General features: G+C 41.2%; 1 long non-coding RNA gene across 2 annotated transcripts; it reads left to right on the top strand.

Moving 5' to 3' along the window:
- The first annotated feature begins 1,937 nt into the window (after nt 1–1,937).
- LOC121033064 (uncharacterized) lies at nt 1,938–27,505 on the top strand. Of its 2 annotated transcripts, none has more exons than XR_005791682.1 (3): nt 1,938–2,224; nt 26,354–26,597; nt 27,366–27,505. It is a non-coding gene; the product is annotated as an uncharacterized LOC121033064 (long non-coding RNA). The 2 variants fall into 2 exon arrangements; XR_005791681.1 differs by lacking the exon at nt 1,938–2,224 and adding an exon at nt 25,720–26,245.
- Nucleotides 27,506–27,574: the final 69 nt, after the last annotated feature.

Raw genomic sequence — 27,574 nt, 5'->3', positions numbered from 1 at the left:
TATCCTAATCCAGGCCACCTCTGCTGTTGTGTGACTCAGGGAACAGAGTTGAAGCTGAGACTGAAGCAGTGCCACCCACGGAAGAGGGAACAACCTCCACATGTGTCCCGGCTGTAATTAGTTTCTTGTCCTTGGCTGTCCATGGGATGCCTTCATATCCTTGAACTTGACCTATTTGTATAAGCTCCTCTTTCTTGGAAACCAACAAATGCAGACCAAAATATACTCTCTGCCAACCCCTTTATTGGTTCCCACCAACCCTCAACCCCCGCCTCACCATCTAGCTAACAAAAGTAAATGCTTTTCCTCAAAAACGCTTGTCTCTCATCCTGCACACCTTGGCTCATACACCCTCGGCCTCACCCTGTCATCACCCCCTTGCTCAATGAACTCGCAGAGAACTTTTTGGAATGACTCCACATGTTACCTCTTCTTGGAAGCCTTCCCTGACTTTAGCAGACTCCTGGGCCCCTGTCTGTATAGTAAGAGTATATTGCAGTCATGACGTGCTTAGGCTCTGGTGCCCAGAAACTTGGATTCAAATTGTGGTTCTGCCACTTACATGTTGTGTAATTTGGGGCAACATCCTTCACCTCTTTATGTTTGTGTCTTTGTTTATAGCATGGGGGGATTGTTGTGAGGATTAAATGAGTTAATATAGGAAAAAAGTTTAGAATAGCGCCTGGCATACTGTAAGTGCTTAATAAATTCTAGCACTTAATAAATTCTAAATGACCATGATCCTGTGCAATGCCAATGGCACCCACCAATGGAATGTGAGCCCTTTGGTCTCCACTCAAGTCCTCCGAGGTGCCCACTCTGACTGTCTATGGCCAGTCTTCCATATGCTTCCTGCCATTCTAGAAAGACCTGTGTTTTAGCAGTTGGATGTATTATAACTGCTGTTCTCCCCTTAACCAGACTCCTTGGGCTTCATTAAAAGACAGGAGCTTAATTTTTTTTTATTTGCTTTGCCCAGTATAGTTACTGGCACATAGAAGGTACTCAGTGGAAGATATCTGTTGCATGTGTTATAATTGCAAATTTACTTGTCTGTATCATCCATTAGTCAGCAAGGTCCTTGATTGATCTTATTCTTTGTATAAGGAGGAGCCGTGGTGGTAAGTTAGACAGTATGGGCTCAGAGCCAGACAGCCTACTGTGCCACTTCCTAGCTGTGCAACCTTGAGCCAGCCACTTTTCCAGTCTCATTCCGATTAACTTGACCTGAACCCCGAGTCTGGGCTCTAGCTCACTGCATTATGCCTTACGTCTTGACCATCGATGACCATTCATGTCCTGGGCCTTTGTCCATGCAGCTCCCTTCTGCATCAGATGCCTCTCCCTCTTCTGCGTGTGACACATTCGTGTATATCTGTTAGGACCCAGTTCACGTGTCTTAGAAGCTTTCATGAAGCCATCTCGTACTCTTCGTCCAATGCTATTCCTTCTATATTCTGTTATTATAATAATATCTCCACAGAGATGCTCTGATGTACCTGTATGTGTGTATATGTTCCTAAAGAACAGTTTTCTAGGGTTACAGAATATACAGTATCTGTTTAAAACCAGCCAAAGGAAACATCACAAAACATTAAAAGGAAAGAGATACTGATCGCTATATCCTAGAATGATACAATAATGGGAATAAAGTCTTCAGAAAAGTCAGACCAACTTTTCTTTAAAGAGTCGCTATTTTGGGAGTTGATGAGAGGAAGAGAGGCGAAGAGCTCATCAATGTCGGTAAGGTCCTTTGAAGATGAAGACTGCCAGGCAAGAGTGCGAAGTATCAGATTTCTGTATAATTAGGCATCGGGTCTGCTCCAGATCATCTCCATCTCTGGCAGAGCCTCGCTTTATTTTTGCAAACAATTGAATGCTTTCATTCATAACCTTTCCTTTCATTTGAATATGGCTCTTCAGGGCGCATCGAAGGGCTTGGAAATCATCATTTGAATCAGGTTATTGTCTTTATATATTATGTGGTGGATATGAAATCTTTACCTTCCTTTCTGTTTTTCAAACAGGAGGAAGCCAGCCTTTCTTTGAAAATAAAGCAAGCCTTCCCAGGATGTACTCTGCACCTTAGGTCTCTGAGACATAAAGAAAACCCAGAAAGAATACTCCAAGGTGCATTAAAGAGTTTTTCACGCCCACCTGCAAGAAACAAACTGGCATTTCTTTATTTAGGGACTTTCATTTTGTGGGCATTGGTTTGATTCTGGTGAGTCCCAACTTACTTTTTTGAATAAATTAAACTGCCTTTAATTTGCTGCTTGATGCTTATGTGGGGGTGAGCATACTTTGTTTCCAGAACTTCTTCCCCGTGGGATGTGGAAGTGTTAGTGCCAATTTTTTTTGTTTTGTTTTGTTTTTTTCCAAAAGGAGATCGAAGAGTCGGGCTTAAACGACGAACTCAGCAGTGGTTGCAAATCTCTTTGAAATCATTAGATGAAAGGCAAAAATAAATCTGCACTAAGCGTATATCTCATCACTGCTTTTGTTATTATTGTGGGAATTGGCCATTCAAAGAGCATTTCATTACTGAATAATTTTCTCTCTGAATTTATGACACCTTCAGTTTTACTTAGGAAAAGTATGTTTCTTTCATCGGCGTCCCTTAGATTTTTTACTGAAGGTAGCTTATTATCTCAGTGGAGTTTGAGCCCTGTGGGATACGGGCTGTTTCTTCCTCATACACCCCACGCCTAACACAAACCCAAGCATATGGTAGGGACCAACAACCCCTGGTTGCACTATATTGAATCCAGTGGCTCTCCATTTTGAAATGGGATCAAATAGCTGTAATTAAAAATAGTTTCTTCTCCAATAAAGTCAATGCAGCTTTTGGCAGTTTTAACCGTTTTTCTTCCTGGATATCCAGTTTTCAAGGTTTCGTGGTCTGTCCGGGGATCCTAGCACGGGATCTGTGGCCTGAGTAGGGAAGCAGGAAGCCAGAGTCCATAAGGACAGCTGAGTCTGCCCAGGCTCCTGCCCTGTGTTTTCCCTGGCTGCACTTCCTACTACACCAGCTCCACACCTGCACTGCAGAGGCATCAGACCTGTTCCACCGAGCTCCTCCTGGCTGTCCTAAAACCAACCAACAAAAGCTTGCTGCTCCCAGTGCACTGTGGGGCTCTGAGCTGGTTAACGACTCACTGAGAAGACAGCTCTGAAATTGCTCCTGCCTACAGAGGGTGAGGGTGGGTATATGTGGAGATTTCCAACTTGACGAATCTGTTTGGGAAGTCTGAATTTGCAGTTTGGGGAGAGAGCTTGTTCGAGGAGCGTCTGCGTGAACATTCTGCTGGAGCAGCCTGTGTGCTGAAATTCACGAGGCTGGCACTTGACGGTTCAGCTTGACTCTGCAGGCTCTGTGGTCTCATCCCAAAGTCACAGCCCACACAACTGGCATTTATTTCCCCTGGTGGCTTGGAGAACTTAGACAATAATACCCAAGCTCTGTTTGGGAGGCCAGATCGAGAAGGGGAGAGAAAGAGGGGTTGTGACGAAGCCATCTGTTTCTTTCCACCCAGGAATCTATGCCCCTATGTCCTCTGGCTGAATAGGGCCCCGGTGTTGAGGCTGGTGCCACAAAAGGAAGCTTCCTGAGACAAGAGAGCAAGGGAAAGGTTTCCTTCCCTGTTGCAGGAAGCTCTCTGGGAGCTAAGGAAGAAGGGAAATGACTCTGAGGGTCCCCTGCATCCTCTCTCTCCCAGTGGGCTTCAAATAACTCATCTGGCTTCCTGTGACACTAGTTGCCTGTTTTTCCACAAATTATTTTTTAAGAAGATATATCCACACCACATCAAAGTCTCTATCTTTTAGGACATCCCCCAGGACAGGGCATTGGATGGCTTCTGCAAATCTCTATGTTAGGAAAAGAAATCCCCAGGCATTTGTCAGTGTTTCAAGAAACATGTTACTAATTCTAAACTGTTGATATTGGAAAGTTATTTACATAAAAATTATGTGAAAACCATCATGGAATCTCTTTGCAACCCCAATGTGCTTTCTCGAGAGAGGGTAGAGTAATTGTTACAGCTCCAAAGGAAGACCCATCTTAGGGCTGATACGAGAATGAGAAGGAGCTGCTTTTGTTCTAGAAACACAGGCCTAGTACTTCTCCTTTTGAAACACCCACCCTAGCAAATTGGAAGTGAATACACACTTTAAAGATTGTGACTGTGATTCCTCTTATCCATGTTAAAAAAAGCAGTTATCTCTGTATACGATCCCATCAGAAAACCAACAACGAAATGATATATTTTCAGAAAAATATCATTTATGAAATCAAAGTCAAGATAATCAAAGCCTTCCTTGCTTAAACATTTGTAGGATTTTAAGTTAGGACTTTGTAGATCACGTTCTTCCTTGGCCACTTGAAAATTCATTCTCTGTTTCCTCTCTATTTAGTAAGACATGATTAACAGATTCCATAAGGTGATGGCAAATGAAACCCCAAGTACAGCAAAAGTAATGTGAGCGAAATTATCAAGGGGGAATGAGCGAGTTAAATATAAACGGACCGGCTCATGCATTTTTAATGATTTTTTTTTTCTTCAACACAAAACAAAAACAAGGAGGTAGGTAAGGTATAAAGGCAGTCATTTATGTAATCATTGCATCTAAAACCGTTACACCATAGAATAATAGAAGTAAAAAATAGAGTAATTGGCATGATCCATTGAGAGCTTAATCAAGGACAACACTGTTTGCTGCCTGTTAATTTGTAACTCATTTGCCTCCACTGATAACACTTTGCCACTGAACTCTGTAGAATGGAAGTAGAACCCCCGGAAACTCAGCACACAGCTGGTACCTGCTTGTGCTAAACTGACCTTCAGGGCGGTGCTGCTGAAAAACCTAAAGTTGCATTCCAAATGTATCTTCTTTGTGAAAATAAAGTCTATGTTCTTCTCCCTCTCCCCTTCCTCTTCCCTCCCCCCCTTCTCCTCCTCCTCTTTTCTCTTTTGACATAACAATTTGGTTTGGGCTGAGGGAAACGGTTTAAAAAAGCAGTGAGCGCATTACAGAAACGGCATTTTAGCAAAGACGTAGCTGAGGCACCTTTAATAGTATGTGCTTGACCTTTGGATGGTGAGTTCAAGTTTACAAAGCAGGTTGGTCTGTATACGCTCATCTAAGCTTCATAACAAAGAAGTGCTATTATTATTCCCCACTTCACAGATAGGAAAATTGAGACAGAAAGCATTTAAACAATTTGCCCCCAAATTATTTCACCCAGCTATTCAGACGCAGGGTCAGGAACTGAACCCAGCACGGAACCCCCCAAATCCTGTATTCCTTCACTACACTTAGCTACCACCTAAAAGCTGTACAACCCCAAAGGGGCTCTGAGAAATAAGCTTAGCACTTTGAGCAGAACTTCACTCTGTAACTGATAAAAACCCACTCAGATCTCTCCTTTCCTGACAACTCACAGCTCAAATGTCATGGAAAAGAAACACTTCCTACCTCTCTCGCCTTGCTCCCACCCCCGACTACACTCTTCTCTTCTTTTCGGGCTGTCAGATTTTTCTTGCAAGGCATTTGGGACTCCAGTCAGGCAGGGGTTGGGGGGGGGGCACCTTGCCCTGATTCTCATGCCAATGACAACCAAACTGTTATATTAATTGTTGAGGGGGAAGTAGGGGTGCAGATTATTCACAAAGAACATATAATTCCCAACTCACCTCCAGTTATGAAATACCTCTTCTAACTTGATCTTAACCCTCTCCTGGCTCACACTTCAAATCGCCGATTGGAACTTAGATTTAGGCAGAGAGACACATAGCTCATAAAATTATTCACTCCCAGATAATTAAGAGTAATACATTGTCTGAGAAATGGAATTAATTAGATATCAGCAGTGAATTAACTAAAAGACCAAGGCCAACCAAAGTCACGTGCAAGCCAAAGTCATGGGGTAGCCAAGGGCCCATGAGTAAGAACAGGCAATCCGTGGAGAGCAAGAGCTTAACTTCTCTGCAACCAAAGAACCTTGACTACAATATTGAGAAAAGAGTTATATTGGTAAAACCATTGTCCAACAATACCAACCAGGCTGTACTCACATGCTAGGTAGTAAAGCAACCAAGTTCCAAGTGTAGCAAGCTAAATATACCTCGGAACAACACCAGAGGGCTTCACGGAATAGGGGGCCTTTGAGTTACCCTTTGAGAAATGTTTGTTTAGAGTGTGATAGATCTCACACTGGAGAGTGGTGTTGAAAAAGCTGTGTTCACAGAATATTAGTTTTGCAAAAATGTGTAAAGAACTTTGGAGGAAAAAGATTGCTTAGAAGAACCAGAGGCGAGGAAGGGTAAAATCTGAGAAACATTGCAAGGAATGGTTTCTAGAACAGACAATTAATTAGAAGGAATCCAATAAGGACATCCTCTTCAGGGAACCAGACTCTAGCTTGAGTGCTTCTCCTAATTTATTATGAGACCTCAGGACTTAGGCAAATCATCAAGCCTTTCTGGACTCTCGTTCCTTCTTCTGAAAATGACAGTCGCCTTCTTTCTCTAACATGAAAGAATTCTATGATTCCAGTGATTCCTATCTCGGAGACAGGGGGAAATACTGCCTCAGTTGACCGAAATGAGGAAAGACTTCTGGGGGACTGTATGACTCAGTTCTGTCTGAGGACGCCCCAGTGTAGTCTGAGTACAGCTCTATGACCCTGAGAGAATATGTCAAGCACGTAGTGACTAGAACCCCATCACTCTGTGAAAGTGGCCGGTCACCCTCTGGGTGTTATTCCATGACTCTCTGTGTTCCAGGCACTTCCATGGCTCTAAGGATGTTTTTGCCAGATGAAATCTCTAAATCCTTTACTCCCATTGCTACTAATGATAAAATGTTTTTACTGGTAAATATCCATTGCATCTAAAATTCCTCAGGTTTCTTTTACAGAATGTAGGGGCTCAACAGTAAGTTTCTAGGTAATCACTGAATATGGAAAAAAAAAATCACAACTCTTTCACTAGTTGGATCACAGGGACTAAGTCTCATCCCCTTCTGTGTTAAGAGGAACCAATGCTTTCCCTTGAGCATATTAGACCAGTGAATATAATACAGGTTGAATGAATGAATGAATGAATGAATGAATGAATTAGAAAGTACATGAATGACAGAGTTCTAATTCTTCAAATTTTGGGAAAACTGCCATGGCCTTAGTGATAAGAAGAGAAATAATCAAGAATATTCTGTATTGCAGTTTTTAAAAGCACCCACATCTGTACGATTACTTTAAGGATGAACATTTAGTGTTATACATAGGTATTCCGGAATCATGTGTGGTGACTGTGCACATTAGCTGGCAGTAGTGGTATGACCCATTTCAAGTGTAATTCCTTAAAAATAATCACAGGGTGGCAAATGGGAACTCTGCTAAAATGTACCTACATGCGTAATGTTCCCCAGTGCCTCTTTAAACAAGGGCACGGACAAATGAACTCGCTGAGCGAGTTTCCTCTGAATGTGAGATAGGAGATGGTACTTAATTCTGTATCCATTTAAAAATACTGGGACCTCATGCCAGTGGTAGGGGCTTTGTTCTTAGATGGCACCAGTAAAGAATGACAAATGAGATTTCTCTTGGTGTGATAAAATTACCTCAGGTGGTTCAAGGAAAGTGAAGTCACAGGCATGGGACAAACCAGTACATGAGTCAGATTATGGCAAGTTCTTTTTATTGGTTTGGGGTGGTATTTGATTAGGGTCAGAGTTATGAGAAGGGCTAGTAGATGTCAACTCGGGAAAATTGTGACAGTACAGCGCTATTAACACCGATCAGTGTGTGCGGTCATGATACCCACCCCCCCTTCCCTCTCAAAATATATAAGTAAACTTAAAAAATAAATAAATAAAATGTCTTCCAATCAACCAGCCAGCAATTATTTATTCAGGAATTGTCGAGCACAATTTATGGTGCTCAGGTGGAGAACCCTGAGATCATGAATAGGGTATACCCAGGTCTAGGCGAGGAGTTCCCATTTTTGTTGACTAGAGCAAATTCAACTTGAAGATGGTTGTCGTGTTTCTCAGATCAGGTCAAACTCGGGTGGGAATCAAAATAATACTGGAGAATTTCAAGTCAACAAAGGCTTTCCTCAAATCAGCTTAGGTTTGGAGGAAATGAGTTTATTTTATCTTAAATAGGTTACTAAATTAAAGGCTGATTTTCTCAGATACAGACCATGCAAATGTACTGTTATCTGATTCATAGATACTGGTAATTCTAACCCTGTTAGATCCAATCCTCCTTTTCATAACCAAGACGAACTTCCTCCTTGCTGTCCGGCAATACAATTTATAGACAATATAGCCTATCTGCACATAGACTCTCAAGACATCATTATATTATGAGTACTAAAATAGTTTAATTCAGAGAGACAGAAAGGAGAATGAAGGTTGCCACAGGCTGGGGGAATGGGGACTTATTGTTTAATGAGTGTAGAGTTTCAGTTGTGCAAGATGAAAAGATTTCTGCGGATGGATGGTGGGTGATTGCACAACAACGTAAGCATACTTAATGCTGAACGGTATACTTAAAAAATGGTTAAGTTGGTAGATATTATGTGTTTTTTTTTTACCACAATTAAAAAAAATCATTATATTGGCTTACTTGTAATGAGAAAATACAGGGAAAGTCATGTATTTTCGAATAATATGAATGACAAATTATTAATGCCTAGGTTCAGCTACGCTAGAAGACATAAGGGATTGGTGAGAAGCTGGCTGCTTATGGAATCACCATGAATGTGAGGGATACATATGTGGTCTGACATGTGTGTTTCCAGAGCAGTGCTGCTGAAGAGGACGTTTACCAAATGGGGAATGACTCTTGGAAGGTTCTGCACAAAACAAGGCACAGTGTTCTCTCAATGTATATGGTAGTTGCATTTGGGGAAAATTCGGTGTATCTAAAATTGTGAAAAAGATACATTGTGTTTATATGTAAAGCAAGTTGGATTCTTAGATAAACATAAGGAAAATTCCCACCTACATATTGGGTTTGTATTTGAACTTCGCAAAGAACACAAGATCTGTCGTTGCTGTTCGAAACTGTGTCTAGCACTGCAGGGCACCCTTCATCCCTGACCCCTGCCCACCAAATACCCGTAGTACCCCCTACAGTCACTGTGTCACCCGAAAGTCCCCTTCTTGAGATCCAGTGATGAATACTGCCCACACTTGTTGCACCAGACCCGACCCCTCTCTCAGTGATGCTGTGGCAGGTTTCTCACTTCACGATGATTTCCTTCTTTTCGGAGCTCACAGCTTGATGGCCTTTTATTGATCCTAATTACTAAATAATAAAATGGCTCTTAACCTGTGTTGCCCAATTAGCTGAAAACCAAATACCAGAGACTGAAAGAAACATACTTTTCCTCTCTACTTTTAGAAAAGCTGACAAATAAATTAGTTGATATCAGATACTGGTTCTAAAAATTAATGCTTGGGGGGCACCTGGGTGGCGCAGTCAGTTAAGCATCCGACTGTTGAGTTTGAGCCCCACGTGGGGATCCGTGCTGATGGTGTGGAACCTGCCTGGGATTCTGTCTTTCCTTCTCTGTCTTCTCCTTTTGTCTTTCCCTCGCCAGCATGTACTCTCTCTCAAAATAAATAAACTCAAGAAAATGAAAAATAAATAAAAATTAATGCTTGGTCAGTATTGCCATGGGACTCCTCACCACTGCCCTTTGGGCAAGTACAGTGTCCTGAAATGCTCCCAATCATTTAAGGAAGATCAACCCCCATTCAAAATGGGTCCAAGTTAACATGTGCTTTTACTGTGGTCTTTTTTTTTTTTTTTTAAGTTTATTCATTCATTTTGAGAGAGAAAAAACAGAGCGTGTGAGTGAGGGAGGGGCACAGAGAGAGGAAGACAGAGAATCTCAAGCAGGCTCCACACTGTCATCCCAGGGCCCAACGTGGGGCTCGATCTCACTAACCATGAGATTGTGACCTGAGCCAAAACCAAGAGTCTGACGCTTAACCGACTGAGCCACCCAGGCACCCCTACTGTGGTCTTTTCACTGAAAAATTCATACTTCTACAGAAAGCAAGTGCTCTGAGGGCAGGCCTTCCTCATTCACATTTCCCACGGCACCTCTCATGTGGTCTTGAGCACGGAACGCACTCAAATATCTGTTGAGATGAACTGAATTTGTCCGCGTCAGATATTTATAGTAACTACCAATATCAAATTAATCAGAATACCCTAGCTTTCATCCCTCCAGATAGATGAATTTTAATGGACTGTATTTCACCTTTTCCTATGTCGTCAGCTCACGGACAATTCATGTGAGTCGGTCATAGTGAAGAGCGAAACTCTTCACGCAGGTTATTCTTCCAGTGATTTCATTGTAGATAAAATGAAGTAACCTGAAATCTGCAGAGTAATTATGTCAGATAGCCTCACGTCATCATTTATTCATTCCCAGGATAAAACTGTTTCTCCTGGGCCCTGCAAGAAACAAGTTTGGCTTAGGCAAGCAACCCCCAATTATAATGATATCTTTGCTGTGGAAAAAAAAAAAATAAACGTGTAATTAAATTTTGCAGGTGCAACAATCCTGCCACCGTGAACCACGGAGGAAATCTGTGAAATTATCCTAAGCAATTTTCTCTAGTGTAATTTGGAAATTAGCCCACCTGGAGACATAAACCCACAATTTCCTCTGCCATTGTCTTATCACCTTGATCTTGTCTTCAGTGCGGGGCCTCCTGCTGCAAAAAAGAAGCAGGACTGAACATCGCGATCTCAGCAACAGGGTTGAATTATTTCTGAAATGTGAATGCGGGGCCCATTGACTTTCACGGTGGCTTTAAACACCATAAAAACCAACCGAAAGTACCGCAGGGCACGACTAACCTGCCAGCGAAGCATTGCCGAGTCTCGGCAACTTGGGGACACGTGCAGACTTGAAATGCCGAGACCGGTGCCAAAGCCTGCCTTCCTCGGAAACCACATGCAGCGTCTCCTGAAGCAGCACACAGTGAGCGGGCGAGCACCAGCCCGGAAACAACGCATGTGAACACCAAATCCCGGGACCCCCTGAACAGAACCATTTTTAACTTTCCTCTCCGCGTCCTCGGCGGTGGAGGGAGGGCCCTGAGCCCATCAGCACAAAGGGGCAAGGCCAGAAATGGTGTGTCTGCTTTGTTTCTGCAAGTCCCTGTCTGTGTGACTTGGGGAAATGGCTTTCTTAGCCTCAGGCTCACCATCTGCAAAAGGAGAGTCTTTATTTGCAGAAAGGCTTTAGGATCTTCAAAGGGAAGACGCTCAACCATTATTTACATATTTGGACATCTTTTAGGCTGTGCCGGTCACACCTCGTTGTGCTTCCCAGATTTCTCAGGGAGTCTGAGAATGTTGTCTTCCTTTACTCTCCATACCCTCCCCAAAGCCTCACTGAGCACACCTATCTTTCGATTACTGGAGCTCCTGAAACAGAGTCAAGGATTGAGGTTCTAGGGTCTGCTATGGCAATATTTGGTGTCGCTTTTAGTGTGGCTTACTTGATTTTACTTCCTACAAATACTTAGACGTACAAATACATGCAGAAGCATACACTCCAGGGCGCCCGGGTGGCTCAGTCAGGTAAGTGTCAGATTCAGCTCAGGTCATGATCTCATGGCTTGCAGGTTCGAGCCCCACATCAGGCTCTCTCCTGTTGGTGCAGAGCCCGTTTTGGATCCTCTGTCCTCCTCTATCTCTGCCCCTCCCCTGCTTGCATCTCTGTCTCTCTCTCTCTCTCAAAAATAAATAAATATTTTTTTTTTTAAAAGAATCACACTCCATTTGTGCCTTGGTAACTCACATAGCCATTCTTCACTTGGACATGATTGCTTCCTGTAAGCCTTACCAACACTGCCCCCACAAGCCTCATTAGGGGTAGTTGTCTCTTATACAGTTCTCCAGCATTCTGCGCCTACATCCATCAGAGCACTTATCACCATGTATTATAATTGTGTGTTTGTTGACCCCCGAACCATTTGTCTATGAATTCCTTGAAGGCAGAGATTATTGTTTATTGCCCTTTCACTTATGATTCATATAATGCATAGCCTACAGTAGGAATTCAGTATATGTGTGTTAAAGCGATGAATGGATACATATGTGTGCAAAACTGTATCAGGATTTTAATGTATTTTTCCCATTCTTCTGATTTTTTTAAGCTTATTTATTTTGAGAGAGAGAGAGAGAGAGAGAGCATGCAAATATGAGCGGGCGAGGGGCAGAGAGAGAGAATCCCAAGGAGGCTCAGCACTGTCAGTGCAGAGCCTGATGCGGGGCTCAAACCCATGAACCGTAAGATCATGACCTGAGCTGAAACCAAGAGTCAGATACTTAACTGACTGAGCCACCCAGGTATCCCTTGATTTCTTTATCGGTTTTCATAAATTGTTTCTAAGTTTGCAAGAATTAGAGAAGCTGCTGGTGACCGTTTCAAATAATTTAGAGTACAGAAAGAGGAAAAAATGAGACTTCTTTTATTCCTCCTCATTAGTCCCACTCTACTCCTCCAGAGGGAACCACTGTGAAAGCCTTTTCTTTGCGTTTATAAACATATACTTAATACATCGACAAAAATATTTTGAAAAACACGACAGGGTTATATTTTAGGTATTGTTCTGCTCTTGCTTATTTTTTTCCTACCTAAAGCATAAAGTATCTCATTCTTGTTTATAAGTCCAAAATGTTTATTTGTTCCGGCATTCACTTTCCTATTAATTGATTATGAAAATGTTCCACACGCTTGTTTAAAAAAATCAAACAGTGCAGAAGGTATAGGGTGAAAAGTAAAAGTGTCTTTTTTCATTGCTCCTCTTGGGCATTCTGTATCTCAGCGGTGAACAGTTGTAATCACACCTCGTTTTATTGCTTTGGGTCGTTATCCCAACAGTTCCAAATTACTTCTTAATTTCCTAACATTAGATAGTATCTATCAACTTGATAAGAAAGGTGAAGAATTTAGTGCCTTTTTAAAAAGTTTATTTATTCATTTTGAGAAAGAGAGAAAGCATGTGCATGCATGGGGGTGGGGTGCAGAGAGAGAAAGGGACAGAGAATCCCAAGCAGGTTTCAGGCTGTTAGCGAAGAGCTCCACGCGGGGCTCGAACTCATGAACTCATGAGATCATGACTTGAGCTGAAGTTGGACACTTAACCTACTAAGCCACTCAAGCTCCCCAAGAATTTAGTGCTTTTATTCTACTTCCACTTCAGCTCTTGACTTTCTTTCTATGTTTAGTTGCTTCAGGGGTTACACCAATAACCTTATATAAAGCCCTTACAATTCTATCTTGCCCCCAGCACCTCGGCCGGCTGTGTACTTGGCAGATGTTAAAGCATCTGCACTTCCCTCTCCCTGCCCTGTCTCAGCTATGACATCACTGTCCGGGTTTATGGTATTTACCTCTAGAACTTAGCAGTTTCCCCGCTTCTCCGGTGCCATGCTTCTGCTTTTGGTATCCAGACATTAGATAAGATTTCTTGTTTGTTAATAACACCTATCTTGTTATTATGGTTGTTATAAACCGATTCTTTTGAGGCTATCTTTTTTGTTATCTCAGTGGGGCTTGGGGGGGAGGGCGGGTAGAGATACACACTTAGCCTGCCATCTTGAACTGGGCTCTCCCCTGCTTCTTTTGAAGGTGATTATTTCTTTCAGACGAATGTGTTAGCATTTCTTAATTCTGAAAGCCCATAAGTACAATTGTGATGGTGATCTGAATTGTGTTAGAAAGAATTTAAGGATTTGGGACCGTGTCAGTCAAGATTGCTATTTCCATGCCTTCGCTGTAACTCACTACAGTTTTTCTTATCCACCACCTCTACTTTGCTTCCTAATAAGCAATAATAGCAAAGTTCTTCTACAGATAATGATCTATTTTTTCTGTACCGTAAGTGTCAAGGAATTCAAATTACTTGTATCATAAACTATTGCCTCCATTTGTTCTTGTATCCTATCTTCCCAAGTAAACAGTAAACTCAAGAATCACAAGGAGCTTCTGAGGCTGCATTTTGTCTTCTTTTAAAAATTCCTTCCTAGCGAAGTGCGTGGCAGGTAGCGGGCGTATGACTTGCTGAATTTAAGTGAACTGACCTCGGCAGTTGATTCTTCATTGCAGACTTCTAGGCTCCACACCATGGGAATAGCATGACTTTACCCAGTTTGTCCCTAGGTCATTGTATGAAGGAGCCCTTGAAATGCTGAGAAACTCCCTTTTAATGCTAATTATACATGACTTCTCTTCCCCTTCTTTGGATGCCGATATTAAATGCAACAGGGAAACTGATTTCAATTACAGTGGATGCCTTAGCTTTCTAGTTCATCAAATTACACACACACACACACACACACACACACACACCTTCCGTGCAGGTTATCCAGTGTAATTCTTAGTACTGGGGAGCACGAACAGGGTGCCAATTACTTAAGAAGTGCTCATTAGGAATTAGAAAGCAAATATAATTACCACATGCCAATTGCATAGGAAATAAGAATGCTTTTCAACAAAGCCGGGCTTATTTTATATGTCCCATATAGCTCCCACAGGATCTGTTCTTACATGTTTTGCTTTCTTTCTTTTTTTTTTTTTTTAACTCCACCAGAGACTGAATACATATGGAAGACAAAGACATAAGAAGTGATAAACGTACTAGACTGCAAATTCCTTATTTGTCTTACTCCATTGTATCTCAGCACCTTGCTGTGTGCACTGTAGGCACACTACACATATTTAATGGATCTTTTTAATACCTATGGTAGAAAGGAAGTTCCTTTTTTGCAACGCGGGGCTTTTTTTTTTTTTTTTTCCTGCCATCACAAAACAGGCATCAAAAGGCCTGCATGTGCTAGGGTGATATTTAAATTTAGAAAAAGTTTGAGAGCTAGAAATTACTTGAGTGATTAATAATCCACCCCACCCCCCACCAACTTCACAATGGGGATAAATGACGCCCAGTGTGACAATTGTGACAACAAGACCAAAAAGCCCCTTGTCTTAGATTCCTACAATCTCCACTTCGTTGGAATCACTGTTAGGCAAGGTCTTTTTCAAACATTGCTCTTGTATCTGCCCTGAACTTCACCCATATTTACTCCCCAGCTAGTGTCCAAAAATGCTGTCTTACACACTTGGCATAAGTGATTGGTATTTTTTGTTTTGTTTTGTGCCTGGCCTTAGGTACTAATTAAATTAGACAACTATTTTGCAGATACCTATGGAGAAAACAAAACTGTAACAGTTTTCAATAACCACCATCAGGAGTGTTCAACCTGATAAGAAGTTTACTTAGGGGTTTCTAAGTAAACTAGGAGGCTTAATTTTCTTCATAAAAATTAGTTGTGCTCTATTTAAAATATAAATATTATGTACAGGTGCCTGAGTGGCTCAGGTGGTTGAACATCTGACTCTTGGTTGATTGACTCTTGATTTTGCCTCAGGTCGTGATCTAGGGTCATGGGACTGAGCCCCGCATCAGGTTCCACACTGAGCATGAGCCTGCTTAAGATTCTCTCTCTCTCTCTTACCCCATGCTCTCTCTTTCTCTCTAAAATAAAATAAAATAAAATAATAAAATAAAATAAAATAAAAATTGTAAACATTATATAGAAATAGTTTTGGAAAAAAGTCAGTTTTCCATAAATTATATGCAAAAATCAGAAGTTATTTCACACCATGAAAATTTCATGTTCTCATTCCTCATTAGCATGCAGAAACATTCAGTAATGATGAAGTAGTCCATAAATGCCCAAACTACAGCTTGAGCACAACAGGTAGGCACCTAAGTGCTTTATTTTTGACTTTGGGTCAAAGTAAAAACTTTGCTTTGGGCACCCAAGCAGAGAAACTGCTTCATCCAGCTTAAGAGTCAAAAGCGAAGCACTTAGGTGCCTACCTTTGTTCTCATGCTCTGGTTTGGCCATTTCTGGACCAGTTCGTCATTGGTGGTTACGTGTTTGGTCATCGAAAGGGCCTTATTTATCCTTTGAGTCATGGAAGAAGTGTAAGACAATGAAGAAAATGTGAGCTGCTCCCAACTCCCACCCCCTTTTGCCTTTTCTCCTCCATCTATCTAGCTGCACGGAGACATTAGCCAACAGTAACCTGGTCCTCACTGATGCTCTCTGAAGCAGTAAGTTCTATTTGCAGTAAGACTTTCCATATTTATGAGGCTCCACCTGCCCAATGCCTTGTGGGGGATTTATGAAGACAGGTGACTCATCCAGTCAGCAACTGTGTATTGAACACTCACCATATGCCAAGCCCGGTTCTAGGCTCTGGGAATAAACAATGAGTAGGACAGACAAAGTTCCTGCCCTCGCGCTGATGGGGAGATAGACAAGAAACACGTGAATCTATAACGCAATGGCGGGTGTCCTGAGTGCAATGAAAGAAAACAAAACAGGATTAGCAGAGACATTGATGACTGAAAGGCACTCAGGATATGCCCAGTGACTCTAGGGCTCAGTGAATGTGTTGTGTGATTCTGGCGTGAACTTGGCACCTTAATCATTCAACTAGAGCTATATTGTGGTAAGGACAGGACACACTGTAGTGACCAATGCTTCAGGACAAGCAGAGACTGGGGCCAGGCCTTTCTTTACTGCAATGGAGGATGCGATTATTATTATTGTTATTACTGTAACTATTGGTATTACCACTGTTGGCCTTGGCAATGAAGTTCTCCCTTGTTTCATAATCTGATTTTAAAAGAGGCCATTGAAATTCATAGCTCAGAGGACATTTGGGAGGCCATGAAACAGAATGGTTTAGAGCAGAGGTCAGTGAACTATGGCCCACATGCCAAATCTAGCCCACTTTTATGCTTTTATGTCTGTCTTGTAAGGTCGAGGCTTTGTTTTGCTTTTTTTTTTTTTTTTTTTTTAATATTTTTAAGTGGCTGGGAAAAAAAATAAAAATAAATACAGTTTTTGTGTGACATGTGCAGATTATGTGAAATTCACATTCTGGATGTCCGTAAATAAAGTTTTGCTGGAACACAGGCGCGCTCATTTTTTAAAGTATCGTTGATGGCTGCTTTTGTGTCACAACAGCTCAACAGAGTTGAACAGCCGTGATGAACCATAGTTCATGACGCCTTAAATACTTATGATTTGGCCCTAAAGACTTGGCTGACCCTTGATTATGAGTATGGGCTCAGCAAGGAACTGGCTACAGCATTTATGATGTGTGCTGAAAATAGAATACTATAGCCACAAAAAAGAATTAGATAAATCTCTATAATTGCTACAGGAAGATGTTTGTGATATGTTAAGTAAAACAAACAAAAGCAATTTAAGTGCAGTAGATTTGGCTTCTCCAAATATTCCACAATGATATAAGCTTCATTAGGGCAGCCCTTGGTCTGTGTCATTCACTGTTGTACCTAGAACTTCATGACCCATAGAACACTCAATAAATATTGGTTGAGTAAATAAATGAATGACTATCACAAACATCTAGGGAGTTAAAGAAAAAGAAAAGATTTATAATTTTGGCTACATGAAAACTTAAAAAATTAAAAAATATATATTTCTTTTGCATGATAAAAACCATCATGATCGGGGCGCCTGGGTGGCCCAGTCGGTTAAGTGTCCATCTTCGGCTCAGATCATGATCTTGCAGTTTGTGGGTTCGAGCCCTGCGATGGGCTCTGTGCTGACAGCCAGAGCCTGGAGCCTGCTTTGGTTTCTGTGTCTCTCTCTCCCTCTGCCCCTCCCCTACTCACACTCTGCCTCTCTCTCTCTCTCTCTCTCTCTCTCTCTCTCTCAAAAATAAACATTAAAAAAATTTTTTTTAAAAAACCATCATAAGCCAAATCAACAGACTAATGATGAACCTCAAAAGAAAAAACCCAAAAACAAAAACAAAAAAAAAACAACGCACCAAGGACCTATTCCTTAATGAGCTTACAGAACTCAAGAACAACAACAGCAATGGAATGGAAAAGGGCGCAAAGGATATCAACAGTCAATTCCCAGAAAAGGAACTGCAAATGGCTCTTCCCTCTGGTTACTTATAAGAGAAAAGAAAATTAAACTAAATTTAAAGGAGATTCTCTTTTTTCAATTCCCAGCTGATGAAAACATACTGTGCTAGTGGAATTGCAAATTGGCAAGTTTCTAGGGAGTACTACTTGGCAACATCTAACCAGAATTTATTTATATTTTTTCTTTTTCTTTTTTTTTTTAATGTTTATTTATTTATTTGTTGAGAGAGAGAGAGAGAGCAAACAACCGGGGAGGGGCAGAGAGAAAGGGAGAAAGAGAATCCCAAGCATGCTCAGGCGCTGTCAGCTCAGAGCCCAACATGGGGCTCGAACTCACGAACTATGAGATCATGACCTGAACCAAAACCAAGAGTTGGACACTTAACTGACTGAGCCACTCAGGCTCCCCTAACCAGAATTTTGACCTAGTTACTTTAATTCTAAAAAGTCATCCTGTAGAAATATTCACATTTGAAATGATACAAGTGCACAGCTATTTATTACATCATTGTTTACAGTCTCCAAATATTGAAAATAACCTAAATGTCCATCAGTAGGAGAAATGCATTAATGGGCAATCTAAAAAATACCATGCAGACCTAGAAAAGAATGAAGCAGCTTTTCATGTACAGATATGGAAGGATCTCCAAATTACAGTAAGTGAAAAAGGGATAAACATTGTGTATAGGATAATATAATTTCTTGCAAAAAGAAGAAAAAAGTATTCATATGGAGTTCTTTGCACAGAACACCTTTAGAAAAATACAGAAGAGATTGCTAACAGTGGTTGCCTTTGGAAAGGGGACCTATTTGGCTAGGGAACAGGGAGGAAGGGAATCTCACTTTACTTCCTATCTTTGAATCCTTTTGATATCATTTTTTTTTTTCAGTTTACTTTTTTTAGTAATCTCTATACCCAATGTGGGCCTCAAACTCACGCCTCTGAGATCAAGAGTTGTATGCTCTTCCAACAGAGCCAGCCAGGTCCCCTGATATCATATTTAATAAAGTATAATTAATGTTGAAATACGAATTGTATGAGCATCATTTTTTTTTTTCATTTTAGAGAGAGAGAGCGAGCTGGGGAGAGGGGCACAAGGAGAGAGAAAGAATCAGAGAGATTCTCCAGTGGCTCCAGTGGAGCCCAACGCAGTGTTGGATCCCATGACCCTGGGATCGTGACCTGAGCGGAAATCAAGAGTCGGATGCTGGGGCGCCTGGGTGGCGCAGTCGGTTAAGCGTCCGACTTCAGCCAGGTCACGATCTCGCGGTCCGGGAGTTCGAGCCCCGCGTCAGGCTCTGGGCTGATGGCTCAGAGCCTGGAGCCTGTTTCCGATTCTGTGTCTCCCTCTCTCTCTGCCCCTCCCCCATTCATGCTCTGTCTCTCTCTGTCCCAAAAATAAATAAACGTTGAAAAAAAAAATTAAAAAAAAAAAAAAAAAGAGTCGGATGCTCAACCAACTGAGCCACTCAGGCGTCCTGTGTATCAGCTTCATTTTGAAAAAATAAAAAATAAAAACCCAAATATGTATACATAGGAAAATATGAAAGAATATATACAATTACCATTAAGGAAACTTTCACCTTTAAAATATGTATTTCTATAATGTTTAATAGTGGATAGGTAGTAATTTTTAAAAAGTTATGGTAAAGATACAAGAGAGCAAAAATGAGCATGGACTTCCGTATATTTATTCAGAGCACAGTAATTACCACAACAGACACTACAAACACCAAATCATCTAAAATATGCAATTTGGCTCCATGACTTTGTTCTATACAAATAGATACTATCTGATCTACTCTGCTTTATAGAAATTCAAAAGCACTTGGCCATTGATAAGATGAATTAAGTTGGATAAAAGGTTCTTTCATCTGATCCTGTTATTGGCTAAGTCTTTTGCACCAAAGATACAGCGAGGTCACTATCATTTTGATCACATGACATTTTCTTAACAGTCATTTTAGGAAATTAAAAAATATCCTTTCTGGTTAAGCCAGCTGTTTCGACAAGAAATAAATATTGGTGAGGATATGGAGAAAAAGGAACCTTTGTGCACTGTTGGCAGGAATGTAAACTGTTGCAGTTGCTGTGGAAAACAGTATGGAGGTTCCTCAAAAAGTTAAAAATAGAAATACCATATCATCCAGTACTGGGTATTTACCCCCCCAAAACCCAAAATACATATACATGCTATATTCATTATAGCATTATTTACAAAAGCCAAGTTATGGAAACAACCTTAGTTGTTAGATAAATGAATAGAGAAGATGTCACACACACACACACACACACACACACACACACACACAGGAATATTACTCAGCTGTAAAAAAGAATGAGATTTTGCCATTTATGACAAGATGGACCCAGGGGGTATTATGCTAAGTGAAATAAGTCAGAAAAAGACAAATACTATATGATTTCACTTACGTGTAGAATCTAAAAACCAAATTACAAAACCAAAACAAACTCATAAATATAGAGAACTAACCAGTGATTGCCAGAAAGGGGGGGGGGTGAAATAGGTGAAGGGGATTAAGAGGTACAAACATGCTCTTTATTTATAAAAGAAGTAAGTCATGGGAATGAAAAGTGCAGCATCAGGAATAAAGTCAATAATATTGTAATAGTTTTGTATGGGACAGATGACCCTTATTATGGTGAGCATGGCGTAATCTATAAAATTGTTGAATCACTGTTATACACCTGAAACTAATACAGCATTGTATGTCACCTATACTTCAATTTTTAAAAACAGGTTATTTAAGAAAAGACTTCTCGGTCTATCAGAATGCATGATCAACTCCTCAGGACTCTGGGGGAGAAGAGTAGGATAGCCTTAGTAATGGAACTACTTTTGTTGCATAGGGACAGTGCCCAGTCTGTCTTCCAAATGAATGCTGGGCTTACCTCAATTTTGAGTTTGGCTTGTTGTTTTAAATCCTCAAGTTAACATCAGTCCAAAGGTCAAGGGACAAGTCCTGCACAGGGACCTCTCTGTATTTGGCGATGGCATTTGGGTTTGGTGCCGATCCAGAATATTTCATCTAACTTGGGTCATTCCTGGCCTGGACGACTAGGATCCCAGGACAATAGTGGTTTGGTGTGAGAGTCTGAAGGTGCACCATGAGTATCTTGGCAATATCCCAGACAGAGATTTCTTAGACTGGATCTATGTGCATTGTCCAGTATAATAGCATCAGCTATGAAATGCAGCTAGCACAGATTGAAATGTGCTCTGTGTGAAAATCACATACTGAATTTTGAGGACTTGACACACACACACACACACACACACATACACACACACACACACTGAAACATCTCATTAATAATGTTTTATATTGGGGGCACCTGGGTGGCTTAGTCGGTTGCATGTCAGACTCTTGATTTCGGCTCAGGTCATGATCTCACAGTTTGTGAGTTCCAGCCCTGTGTCAGGCTTTATGCTAACAGCGTGGGGACTGCTTGGGAATCTCTCTCTCTCCCTCTCTCTCTCTGCCCCTCCCGCACTTACTCTCCCTCTCTCTCAAAATAAGTAAACATTACAAAAAAGTTTTTAAAAAGTCATTAAAAAGTAACATTTTGGGTACATATTGAAAAGTAATATTTTGGATATATTGGGTTAAATAAAATGTATTAATAACATTCATTTCATCTCTTAAAAAAATTTTTTTTCATGTGTCCACTAGAAAATAAACAATTGCATACGTGGCTTAGTTTCTATTTCTATTGCATAGCACTGTGTTGGAGGGGTAGGACTTGCTGACTCACTCATTTGGCCACTCATTCAACAATTATTCATAAGGAGATGACCGTGTGTTGGGTGTGGTGCTGGGCCCAATACAGCCTCTGCCTTCAAGGAGTTTTTGTGTTAAGAACAGAGAAGATAAGAAGGCAGTTGAGAAGAGCATGGCCATTATGCACAGAGTGTTTGGCCGTGCCGTGGGTGGGGCATGCTGGGGAAGGCTGGGGGAGGGGAGGTTCCACGGTAGACGAAATATGAATCGAATGCTGAAGACCTGGCAGGAATTAACCAGATTGGGCAAAGGAGGAATATGGGTGAAGGTGTTGCGGGCATGGGCGGCTGCAGGTACAAGCATGGAGGCAGAGAGGAGGGAGTTTCCTTCAAGGCACAGCAGTGGTCCCACCCGCTGGGGTTTGGGGATGGACAAAGTGGCTGTGGAAGGGACAGGCAGGTTCAGATGACCAGATGACCAGGAGGAACTCTGCCTTCGACTGTTTCCTGCTTCTGAGTCTTGGGTGACCGTTTCTTACCCTGGTCTGATTTTCCATACCAGCCTGGAGGATTGCGTTGGGGAACCAGGTAGCAGGGCAAACTTAGCAAGAGCTCTGTGTAGCTGGGATTTACCATCGGCTGGAAGATTCATTCCGTGTTCATCTTGGTTACTGGCATGCTTGTGGTAACCAGTACTTCTTAGGAAATACATTTTCATTTAGGGTAAGACCACTATTCATACTGACAACCTTCAAAGGCCAAGTGTACTGTCCAAATGGTATTGGTTTTTTTTTAACATCATATATATATATATATATATATATATATAGTTAATATAATTTATTGTCAAATTGGTTTCCATACAACACTGGATGCTCATCCCAACAAGTGCCCTCTTCAGTGCCCATTACCCAGTTTCCCTTCTCCCCACCCTCCATCAACCCTCAGTTTGTCCTCAGTATCCAAGAGCTCTTATGGTTTGCCTCCCTCCCTCTCTGTAACTTTTTCTTTTTCCCTCCCCCTCCCCCATGGTCTTCTGTTAAGTTTCTCAGGATCCACATATGAGTGAAAACATATGGTATCTGTCTTTCTCTGCCTGACTTATTTCACTTAGCATAATACCCTCTCTGGAGGTTCCTCAAAAAAATTTTAAATAGAAATACCCTATGACCCAGCAATAGCATTACTAGGAATTTACCCAAGGGATACAGGAGTACTGATGCATAGGGGCACTTGTACCCCAATGTTTATAGCAGCACTTTCAACAATAGCTATGGAAATTATGGAAAGAGCCTAAATGTCCATCAACTGACGAATGGATAAAGAAGAGGTGGTTTATATATACAATGGAATACTACTTGTCAATGAGAAAGAATGAAATCTGGCCATTTGTAGCAATGTGGATGGAACTGGAGAGTGTTATGGTAAGTGAAATGGTATTCTTTTTTTTTTTTTTTAATTTTTTTTACATTGATTATTTTTGAGAAACAGAGTGAGACAAACCGTGATCGGGGAGGGGCACAGAGAGAAGGAGCCACAGAATCTGAAGCAGGCTCCAGGCTCTGAGCAAGAGGTCAGGACAGAGCCTGATGCGGGGCTCGAACCCACGAACTGTGAGATCATGACCTGGGCTGAAGTTGGATGCTCAACCGACTGAGCCACCCAGGCGCCCCTAGTGAAATGGTATTCTTTACCTGTACAAAGAATGAAATGTTTGACCAGGGCGCTGCAATGCACACTGGGGCCAGAAGTTGTGTTCTGCTATTTATTGAGTGACCGTCAGCAAGTTAGTCAGCGAGTGAGGGCCACTGCTCATTGCCCAATGAGGGGTTTCAACTTGATAATCTCTATTTTCTTTTCAGTTTTAACTTTCATGGAGCCTGGTAAATGGTGTGCATGCTAATAAAGAATCATCTAACTAGGAGAACTCCAGGTATAACGGCAAGAAGACAAAAGTGGGATTTCATTCAGTTTAATGACCCAAGTTGGAGAACTAATTACATATTTTACAACGATTATTCAAAATGTCACATTTAATTGAATTATGCTGTGTGATGCATCTGATTATTGTGGGTTTTTTGTAGCAAAATGTCAAAATGAGAGCAATAAGAATCTGTCGGACAGATGATTCCTGATAATTTTTAAATCTACCACATTTGTTTAAATGTGGCTATAACTTAAAAAAAAGTTTTATTTGATTAAATATTTTATGAAATATTAAATAAACTAAGAAAAATAGCACAGTGTTGACCCAAAAGATTTTACAGTAGGGGCGCCTGGGTGGCTCAGTCGGTTAAGTGGCCAACTTCGGCTCAGGTCATGATCTCCTGGTTCGTGGGTTCGAGCCCCACATCTGGCTCTGTGCTGACAGCTCAGAGCCTGGAGCCTGCTTCGGATTCTGTGTCTGCCTCTTTCTCTGCCCCTCCCCTGCTCATGCTCTGTCTCTGTCTCTCAAAAACAAATAAATGTTAAAAAAAAAAAAGATTTTACAGTAACTGTGGAAGCTCGTGCAGCCTAACTCAATGGTCAGATGCCATCATGGAGCTCCTTTTGTGTGGAACATTCTAGAGTCCACTGTGGAATATAGTGCACGGCGCTGGGAAATACTAAAACAATATAGTGTAGAATAGTAGTATCAGGATGCCTTTATATTCCCAAAACTTATCAAAGACCCTCAAAAAAAACTTTTGTCTACATAGGTTATATCTTCAATATTTATCATCTAAGAAATTTAAATGGAGAGAACACAATATATTTTTATGGGTAATAAGCCATATTTTTCAAAACAAAAATTGAGTGAGAAATGTGGTATTATTTTACATTTTTGCAAGTCTCTTTAATGTCTGCCTTCATAGAATACAGCTAGATTCTCACATCTAGTTCTGCATTCAATCTGTTGCTATGTCCCACGTCTTGTGGCCTCTGGAAAACCCTGCTCTCACAAGTGTGAGATTAAGAGACAAATGATGCCTAGTATTAGCGTGAACATAGTTTGACTCACAGGCCCCCTGGATGTTTTTTTCGAGGAACCCCAGGGGTCCCTGGACCACACTTTAAGAATTTCTGGCATAAAGACGAGCTCAAAAGAATTTGTATTCTGTGGAAAACAGTTTGAAGATAGATGAAGTTTATCAATAAGTACGGGATTAATAATAAAGAGTGGCTGAGATGTTGGTCCTGGGGGACAACTGCACATAAGCCAGGTACAGCACTGAGAAATGAAATGGCCCGGGTGGCAGTTGATATTAGAAACAAGGTAGTAGATATTTACAAAACCCATCATCATCGAAGAGCTAAAAACAGGAGTCTGGGGTTCATTCCATTTTCTTTTCTCTCTCTTTTTTTAGGTTTATTTATTTATTTTGAGAAAGAAGGGTGGTGGGGGGAGATGGGCAGAGAGAGAGAGAGAGAGAGAGAGAGAGAGAATCCCAAGCAGGCTCCAATGCTGTCAGCACAGAGTCCGACATGAGGCTCAATCTCAGAACTGTGAGATCCTGACCTGAGCTGAAATCAAGAATTGGATGCTTAACTGAAGGAACCACCCAGGTGCCCCAAATGTTAATCTCGACTGGTTTAAGCTCAACAGAAATTATTCCATCCCCTAGCTAGGTCAGAAATGGGCACACAAGGCAATTCTGTCCAGTGAGAGATGAGTTTACTGGAGAATTGTTATGTGCTCCTGCTGATAAAGATTTGTACGGGAAAAAAATAGCCCTTTTTCCTACTCCATGTAGTCATATTACAAGCGATACCTGGATCTGTGGCAGCCATCTTGCGAGCATGAGGGAAACCAAAATGAGAAGGCAGAACGGAAAGGAACCAAAGCTTCTGTTGTTGAGCCACTGAATCAGCAAGCCCTGGAACAACCCAACCTCAGGACTTCTTAAGTGACAGTGTATTTTTCTTATTTATTGGAAATATATTAGACTATTTTTCAGTCTTATTATTTCAGCCCAAAGCATCCTAAATGACATTGTTACTTATATTGCTCTAGTTAGAAATGTAGCTGATCAAGCAATACCTTAAAATGTACTAGTTGTTTTGTTTTGGCAAGGCTTCTCTTACAAACAATAAACTCAATCAGTCCTTCTTTTCTGCTTGTCTGGCATCATCGTACCTGCTGAAGAATGAACAGCTATTTGCAGAGCAATGTTAAAAGTTTACATGATGTAACTGGAGATATTCACTTACTTAGGTTAGAGTTTATAGTCCCTAGTGGGTAGCAATTGCCTATATGCATTTTTGGTCTTTCTAATTCCAGAAATCTAGATCTGTAATATACAAGTATAGCATTTTATCATGTGTTCAGTAGATTTGGGCTAGGTACCATATTGTCCCTCTTACAGGGACTAATTTTAAAAGAAAACTATGTAAATAATGATTTCAAAAAATTTCCATGCCCAACAGTCCTGATGGCAAACTCCAACTCAGGGCTGCTTCTTTGACAGACCAAGAGAACTAATTATGGATTATCCACACTGAAGGTAGGTTAACGCTTTAGATTAGATGATGTATATGCAAATACTTGGAAAAACTAAATGATTTTCAACTTCCTTTACCCATCTTTTAAGGATTATTTTATCCTCCTTCAGAAAAGGTAACCAAAGATGAAGTCTCCCAGCTGATAAAAAGAGGCCCTGAACTAAGATTGAACCCCAGATCCACCTGACTGCAGAACCCAAAAGCACCCCAAACTCTATCCAAGATACTGGAATTACCCCTTTGCTTTACCATGGCCACCTGCCTGCAAAAACTGTAATACACAGCAAACTGACCAAAAGGTGCACAGAAGGAGAGAAGCAAAAGACCTCCATAATCTCCATACCTAGGAATCAGGTGTGCAAATTCTCTAGTAACTCTTAAATCCTATCAAATCCTGGGATAATGAATTATTTTAACATTACAGCCTAAAATTATACACTTACAAAGGAACCGTAACTATTTGTTACTCTAGTAACAAAGGATTAAACTTTCAGTTTCCATCTATTAGGAGTAGAATTGTCTCCATTCTTAAAACCCATATTTAAAAAAATTCCTTATATTATGAAAACTGAGAAACAGGTGGTGTTTTTTTTTCTCCCTCTGTTGGAAAAATAGTTTAAATAACCCTTAGAAACTGTGTAGTTCTTCTGCAGTGAAGTATGTGAAGATGCCTGTGGTCCTGAGAAAAGGCAACATATCCTTTGCAGAGAAAAACACAGTAACACGTTTTCAGTAACCTGAGCAAATCCGCCCAGCCAGCAAGCTGGAGTCCGGATGCTTCCCTAGGTTCTCCAAATCTGGCCCCCACAGGGCCAAGATTGATGGGTGGCTGCCCCCACACCACCATGAGCTCTTAAAGAACAGCAATTTTGGGGGTGCCTGGGTGGCTCCGTCAGTTGAGCATGTGACTCTTGATTTCAGCTCAGGTCACCATCTCACGGTTTGTGGGTTTGAGCCCTGCGTCAGGCTCTGCACTGACAGTGCTGAGCCTACTTGGGATCCTCTCTCTGCCCCTTCCCTGCATATGCTCTCTCTCTCAAAATAAATAAATAAACTTAAAAAAATATAAACAATTACTCTCCCTCTTTGATTATTACTCTCCCTCTTTTTTTGCCTTCTCAGGAGCTTTTCGAAGAACCACTTCTTCACACATTGCCTGTCTACAGTTGCCTCAGACACTGCTCAGTGCATGGTGGCAGTTCAGATAGGTTCCTCTCTTTAGACACTGAAGCAAGAACTTTACCCCTGTGGGAAGCCCACCCCCTGCCACACACCAAAAAAGAAAAGAAAAGAAAAGAAAAGAAAAGAAAAGAAAAGAAAAGAAAAGAAAA

The sequence above is a fragment of the Herpailurus yagouaroundi genome, unplaced genomic scaffold (genome assembly GCF_014898765.1).
Source record: "Herpailurus yagouaroundi ecotype Mexico unplaced genomic scaffold, PumYag 142, whole genome shotgun sequence".
Classification (NCBI taxonomy): domain Eukaryota; kingdom Metazoa; phylum Chordata; class Mammalia; order Carnivora; family Felidae; genus Herpailurus; species Herpailurus yagouaroundi.
The sequence above is the reverse complement of the archived record's forward strand: the minus strand, read 5'-3'. Positions and strand labels throughout refer to the sequence as shown.